Source organism: Oratosquilla oratoria, chromosome 6 (genome assembly GCF_046742065.1).
Source record: "Oratosquilla oratoria isolate Oo_2021 chromosome 6, ASM4674206v1, whole genome shotgun sequence".
Taxonomy (NCBI): domain Eukaryota; kingdom Metazoa; phylum Arthropoda; class Malacostraca; order Stomatopoda; family Squillidae; genus Oratosquilla; species Oratosquilla oratoria.
In genome coordinates, this window is record NC_134782.1 from 58556818 (window position 1) to 58564317 (window position 7500).

The following is a 7500-nucleotide window of genomic DNA, read 5'->3' on the forward strand; positions in this document are numbered from 1 at the left end:
GGGTCATCCCTGTATCTCGCCCACTGCCCTGAGTCAGAGGCAACACAGCAAGACACAGCACATCCACAGCAAGGTCGCTTCAATTAATCGACGATCCTCCTTCTCTGTCTCCTCACGCAGAAAAAGAGAAAACGGGGAGAAATCCTTTCGGGCTGCGTCAAAATATCATTCACACATAAACATTCCCTACCTCCCCGTCCCCCGCCACCTCTCTTTTTTGCATCACAGTATCATCTATACACAGCCATTCTTCATTCACCCCTATCACCTGCCTTCTCTCTTCCTTGCTCAACAGACATCGACCTCTTGCTCAACGCCCCTTTCACACCATTCTCATCCTCGACCGTCCCCTCAAGTTCACTCCCTCCACCTCTGCCTTCCACACCTCTTTTACTAAGCTTCCTTCACTCATTCTTTCCATGTGTTCAAAACATCCCAGTTTTCTTTCATCAGCCTTATCTGTCGCTATGAATTAATATGTATAAGCAAATAAATGAAAATTAATGTATAATTAAATGAATTAGCTCGTAAATGAATAGGTATACAATTAGATGAAATAATAAACACGAAAAAAGTGATGATGCATCATTGCTGCCAATCGTAACCGGCAATGGAGGCAAAGCCATTGTTTATTTTTATTTTTTATCATTATTTCTATTCGTGCCGCCTGAGTATTTTATTCAGTTGAGGGTGAGGAGGCATCAGGATGAAATAGGACATCCCGTGTGTGATTCACCATGGTCTTTGGATCAAGTGTCGGACTCGTGATCGACAGCAATTTCCCTCCCTGAAGAGAGCTCAGAGCTCGTATATGACCGATCTATGGGTAATGCTGTGACCTTACACGCACACACACACCCAACTCCCCGCCCACGAGAGTTGAAGTAATAACCCGCAGGCCAGCGATACTGAAACTATTTCAGCCCTGGGCGGGATTCGAACCCGGATCGCCATAGTGGGAGCCGGGAACTCTACCAACTGCGCCACAAGTTGTGTGTGTGTGTGTGTGTGTGTGTGTGTGTGTGTGTGTGTGTGTGTGTGTGTGTGTGTGTGTGTGGTGAGATTTCTACATCCAACACAATTACACAACCACAGAACAAAAACATCTCACGGTCCGTCCAAGACTTAAGCCCGTGAGATGGCTTCACTCACTATCTACCTATCGTCACCCCGCGCTACGACGGCTGGGAATGCCCAACATCCGCTCCTTTCCCCCTGGGTGTGGTGCGAGAGTACCCGATCAGAACTGGGGTAAGACTATTGTGTGGAATAAACTAGAACTGGGGACAAGGATTGAGTTAAAATTGACCAGAAGAGGAGGAAGAGGAAGAGGAGGAGGAGAACAAAAAGAAGAAGGGGAGGAAGATGATAAAGAGGAGGAGGGAGAAAGAAAGGGAGGAAGAGGAGGAGGGAAGAAGAGAAGGAAGAGGAGAAAGACGAGAAGGAGGAGAAGAAGAAGGAAGAGGAGGAGGAGACAAAGAAGGACAAGAAGAAGAAGAAAAAGAAAGAGGAAGAGACAGAAGAATAAGAGGAAGACAACGGGGCAGTAAGTCACAGTTCCATTCCCGCGTCACGCGCACCTTGGCTGGTGGAGATGACACAACATGATATCACGCTGACGTCACACTCATCACGACAGGGCTGTTACACCACATCACATTAGGGCTCGCATCACATCACACGTCACAGAATCCCGTTTTCTTTTTCACCACTTAACCACAATTTCACTTTTTTTTTTTATTTAATATTATTTTTTACTGAAGCTGTTTATTACACAGGAACTCTCCTATGCTGAATAAAATCGCCTGGCGTCAGCCAGAATAGAATAATTAAATCTTACTATTTCTTCTCCTTGGACAATTAAGGGTAAGCCCGCACTGCCGCCAGGCGATTTTATTCAGTTTGAGAGAATCCGAAGGATGCCGGAGCCAGCTCTGTCCATACACCGGATGACGTCATGAGCCGGGGAGCCATTTTGTGGCCAAATCGTTTTCAGTCGCGCTTATTATATTTGTTCTTGTTATCGAATCTTCGAACCTATTGGTTTTGTTCGGTGAATATGCCGGTTTGCTGACGGATGCACCAACAGTTCCTTTATACACAGAGCTTCGACAACTTCGGACACGCCGCCATTTTGTGGCCATTCTGGTGGGGGAATTGTCACAGACTTTCTGTATAAACGTCGCCACCTTACTGTAAACCGATTACTTCATTGCAACACTAAGCTCGGAAGTGTTACTAGGGACATGGGCGAAGGTGGCGACAGCTGTATCAGGAACTGTGGAACAAGAGCGCGGCGCGTCTCGACAAGGACCAACGAAAAGGTACCAAACTTGGCCCGCGGGGTGCAAAGACATTTTCCGACTCAAGTGTCTGTAATTGATACAGTTTAGGAGAATAATACACTGTTAAGACGAGACGCAATTATAACATTAACCTTCTATACCCATGACGGTGATTTAACTTCATATTATAACCGCTAACAATAACGCTCTTTCTACCGGATGTTTGTTAATGTATAGTTAACATTTGATGCCCCTCGAGAGAAAAAAAAAAAAAAAAAAAAAAAAAATTATGCTCCTGACGTATCGGGTTAAGTTAATCAAATGGGCTAAGTGTATTCTCCTCCGTGTACCTTTTTATTTATCTTTATCTAATCTTATCTTCATTATTTTCTTTAATAAATTAATTCCCTGAGCGCTGGCATCACAATCATAAGCGTGTAGGTCTCGCACCTCCCTCGTCGCGGGTTCGAGTCCCGCACTTCTCTCCGATTCCCAGCAGTGACTGTTTGTGACCTGGCCCCCAACAGTCCCTAGAGGGCATGATAGGTCAAAGGTGACGGCTTCGGTCGCAGACACTCAGCGCCTCCTGGCGTAAGCTCTTTACCTTTCTTTTTTGCCATGATCTCAAACAGTAAAATGAGAAAAGTATACAATGAGAACAATTATATGAATTGGTTACAAAGGATTACAAAGGCGGAGCATGCCGACAGGAGACCTTTTGGTCCATAACTAGGTCGGATGCGAAAAAAATCATAATAATGATAAATAAATAAAAAATGAATAAAAATTATAATAATGTAAGTCATGCCACAGCATTTATCGCGTCTTCTTTTTGAATACAGAGTTGTTCATAATCAAATAAAGATTTTGAGTTCACCCTGTGAGTACACACACACACACACACTTTTAGTTTATTGACCAAATTATAGTATACAGCATGATACATTATACAACTTTCTTATAGTCACTACAAATTATACCTTGAATTGCTTTTTGAAGACAGAGGTCCTCTACAAGTTACAGTATATACTGTATATATACTATACATCCACCTTGCTCACAGGTACTGTTACGCACCTATAGTAAAAAAAAAAAAAAAAGAACTTCCACCATACAGGCATATTCAAACCTAGTAAAAGATGAATATTTTTATATAACATGCAAACATACACACAGGGCAAAGTTTGATAATATTAGAGAGCAAGAGACAGGTCACCATGAACCTTGTTCCTTCCTGTATACTGCAATTAGGTTAATATAAATAGGTACAATTAGTAAAATACACACAAACGCACAAACCCATATATGTACATATATACACACATACATAGGAGTATACACAGTATATGAAAAAAAGAAAAAAAACAAAACAGGTGTGGCGAAGTGTTGACTTGTTTGGAAGATTCACTGTTGAAGAACTTGTTATTGTGTTTAGTGCCCATAAAGTTTGACAGTGAATGGTCACGATTAACTTGAAGATATAGCGAGAGATTCGTTGATAATAATTGTTAAGAAGACGGCTGAGAATGTACGATGACTTTGATAAAATTTCGGGAAAAAATAGTTTTGGAGAAATCTTGATTGATGAAGCGGTACCTTTTTATTATTATTATTATTATTTTTTTATTTATTCATTTATTTATTTATTTTTTTTTTTGCTGGAGATAATACTCCTGCCCGGGCCTGGTTCACACTTTCTCACTCAAAGATCAGGCAAGTGAATCAGGTAAAAAAACGATAAAATAAAATAAAATAAAATAAAATAAAATAAAAGAATAAATAAATAAATAAAATGGCTGGAGTAATGGTAATAACAATGGCAACTGATACGAAACAATCTGACGAGTTGTGGGTTTGTGGACAGCCAGGCCAGAAAAAAGTCGTGTGTTTTGATTTATGTATCAAAAGGTACCACTGCAACGATAAATGTTTAATAATACCAAATAACAAACACAAGGATGGTCAAGATAGTGATAACATCGTATATGAACGCGAAGAAGTTAAAAAAAAAACAATACAAAACTCAGTAAAAAAAATAGCAGATAGTTCAGAGCTCACAAGAATCGATAAAGTTCATTTTTCAAAGACTTAATGAACGGTAGGAAGATCTAAATTGCAAGCTACACTCTACGACTGGAGGCACTGAACAAGTAAAATAGGATAAAAAGAAGAAGACAAGGAGAGAATTGACTCGTATACGCAGAAGTTAAAAAGAGTAAAAGAAAAAATATATATCAAGAAGATATAGTAAAAATCAGGAACAAGACAGACCAAGTATAGTTTTTCGAAATATATAGTTCTATTGATAATGAAGCAGTTAGGAGTAAAACAAATTAGAATTGATTATAATCCAGGAAAAATCTTATTTTCTTTTCACGAGGAGGTGGTATTGGTAAATAAGATTAAGTTGTACATATCAGAAAGTATGAAACTGGAGGAGTAAAGAGAGAGAGAGAGAGAGAGAGAGAGAGAGAGAGAGAGAGAGAGAGAGAGAGAGAGAGAGAGAGAGAGAGAGAGAGAGAGGGGGGGGGGGAGAAGGGGGAAAGGGGGCCCGCCAAAGAAAGGAACCACAAATCCTTACAGGATATCAATTCCATCCCCAAAAATCAAAATTCCTACATCCTCACCTGTCTCACACTATCCATATCAACGAAAAAATATAAATAAAAAAAAGGGGGAAAATAAAATTAAAGAAATTAAATCAAACTGCCTGAGATAAGTACCTGTTGGGTCCAGTGATTAACACAAAAATAATGAGCCTAATGATGCGGAAAGCTGCAATCACTACGAAATACTACGAAAACGAAACCAAATACTTAGAAAAAAAACACGATGGAGTGTTTACATCGTGGTCATCTTCATCACGTGCATCACTCGATGAGTGATGCTTGTAAGAACAGCATCTCTGGCCACTGATTCATGATAGGAACGGCGATGCAGAGCGATTAAAGTGTAAATAACAACGGCGGCGGAGATCAAAGACTCGGGTGATGGACGACAATGCTCTGAGGCTGAGCAAACGACGAAGACGCAGCGAAAGACGAAAGAGACTATGAGATTGATGTCCGTATGATTACTGTCTGATCGATGATGTAAATGGATCAAGAGGCGATCCCGAGGATGGGCGAAAAAAAAAAAAAAAAATTGGCACACATTATGTACACGTTTCGACATGTGTGCAAATTTGTGACACGTGTCACCATGTATACATGTCGCATACGTTGTCTGCATGTACACATGCCTTCTGGTTGGCACAAGCGCTTCTATCCAGTAGAAATTCTACAATGGCAGATAAATTAGTGTGTATGTGTGTGTGTATGTGTGTATGTGTGTGTGTGTGTGTGTGTATGTGTGTGTGTGTGCGTGTATGTGTGTGCGTGCGCGTATGCTATTCTGAACCACGTGCATGACTCATGATCGACAGCTACAACCTTCATCCTCGAACCTCCTGTAGAAGAATGTGACCTCCAGTTTGACCCTGGATCACGTGACCTCCATCATTCCTCGCGTGACCTGAGGTCACTGTCGGTGCTTTTCGATTAGATTCGGGTTTCAGGGAATATCTTCAATACGGCGTCCCGGGTTATGCAGTAGAAGGCCGATTGAACGAATCCATATTTAGCGGAAATCCGATTTAACGGAATTTTAACATCAATAGCGGAGTATCCTGGTTCAGCGGAGACATATTCGCTAAATCAGGCCCTTTTCCAGTTATTTCCATTTTTCTTACATTTTTCTTATGTTAATGGGTAATAGTATTTAACGGAAAAAGTCGATATATCGGAAAATTCCGTTAAATGGTGCGTCAATAACGAACAGCCGATTTAGAGGATAATTAATTTAGCGAAACTTGTCTTGGTTGAATTGGTTGACTAAATCATCCAAGGCCTTAGTCTGTGTAAAAATAGTTTAATATTGATATAATTTAACCTCACGAACTCCCGCCTATCAGGAGGCTTGATCGGTGCCCCTTACAGAAGACTTTGTAGCGTGGAATCTAATGAGCCATTCCTTGATTCAACTTCGCCGGTAGCAGGGTTCGAAACCCCCCATCCCCCCCGTCGACCTTCGTCGTAAGTAACGACGCCCTAACCCGCTCAGTCAGAATAAAACAAAAGAAGTCCGTCACTTAGTTGAGGAAATTCTAGATGGAGACAGTTTTTTGCACACAAGAAACTTTCTCAGACTTTACTTTTTAATTCTATTTCATCTATTCATGAATTAATCAGTCCACTTTATTTTCATTTATCTATTCATAATTTTTACGATTCTATGGATGGCCGTCTCATACATTTTCGGTACAATAACGTAAATAAATAAATTAATAAATAAATTAGTAAACAAACTAGGGCTATAGGTTTGAATCCCGCTTAGTCAACGAGTGGTGGCAGGAAGGTAAGTTTAAAATCAATATATCTAATAAAATCGTATGAAAAAAAGATGAATAAATAAATAAATGATTAAGTGAACAGATACATAGTAAATAAAAAGATATATTATAATAAAAAACGATTTAACAAATTAATAAATAAATTAATAAGATTAATAAAAGAGAAAGAAAAAACAGTGAACTTACTCTGTGTGATGTAAATCTTAAGCTCAAAACTTCACAATGTTGGACTGAAAAAAGAAATAGAAAAAAACAAAACTGAATGAAAATATGAATACGGTACATAACAACATAAAAACAAATAAACAGATAGATAAAGAAATAAATGAATACATAAAATACATTATATATGATTCCAAAATGTGCCTTGAAAATGTCCAAAAACCATGAAAAAATAACATACACTTATTCTCACCATATAGTTGGGTTTTGGTGTGTGTGTGTATATATATATATATATATATATATATATATATATATATGTATATTTTTTAACAACCACAAGACACTTTAATTCTAAGACATCAACATCGAGAGACCGAATGGAGGCCGACATGCAGAAATTGAAATGTGGACTGCCGAGGACTCGAACTCAGCAATCACATGACAAGTGCCATAGTAACTTACCAACTACGCTATCAATATATATATATATATATATATATATATATATATATCTATATATATATAACGTACAAAGTTCGTTTTTTATTTTATAGTTATGTTTTCTCTTTCTCCCGTCCTCTCTCCCCACTCCTCTTACTGTTTGAGTCCTGCAAGTATCTGGTCAGGTTACTTTAGTTTATTGAATAAATTATTGTATAA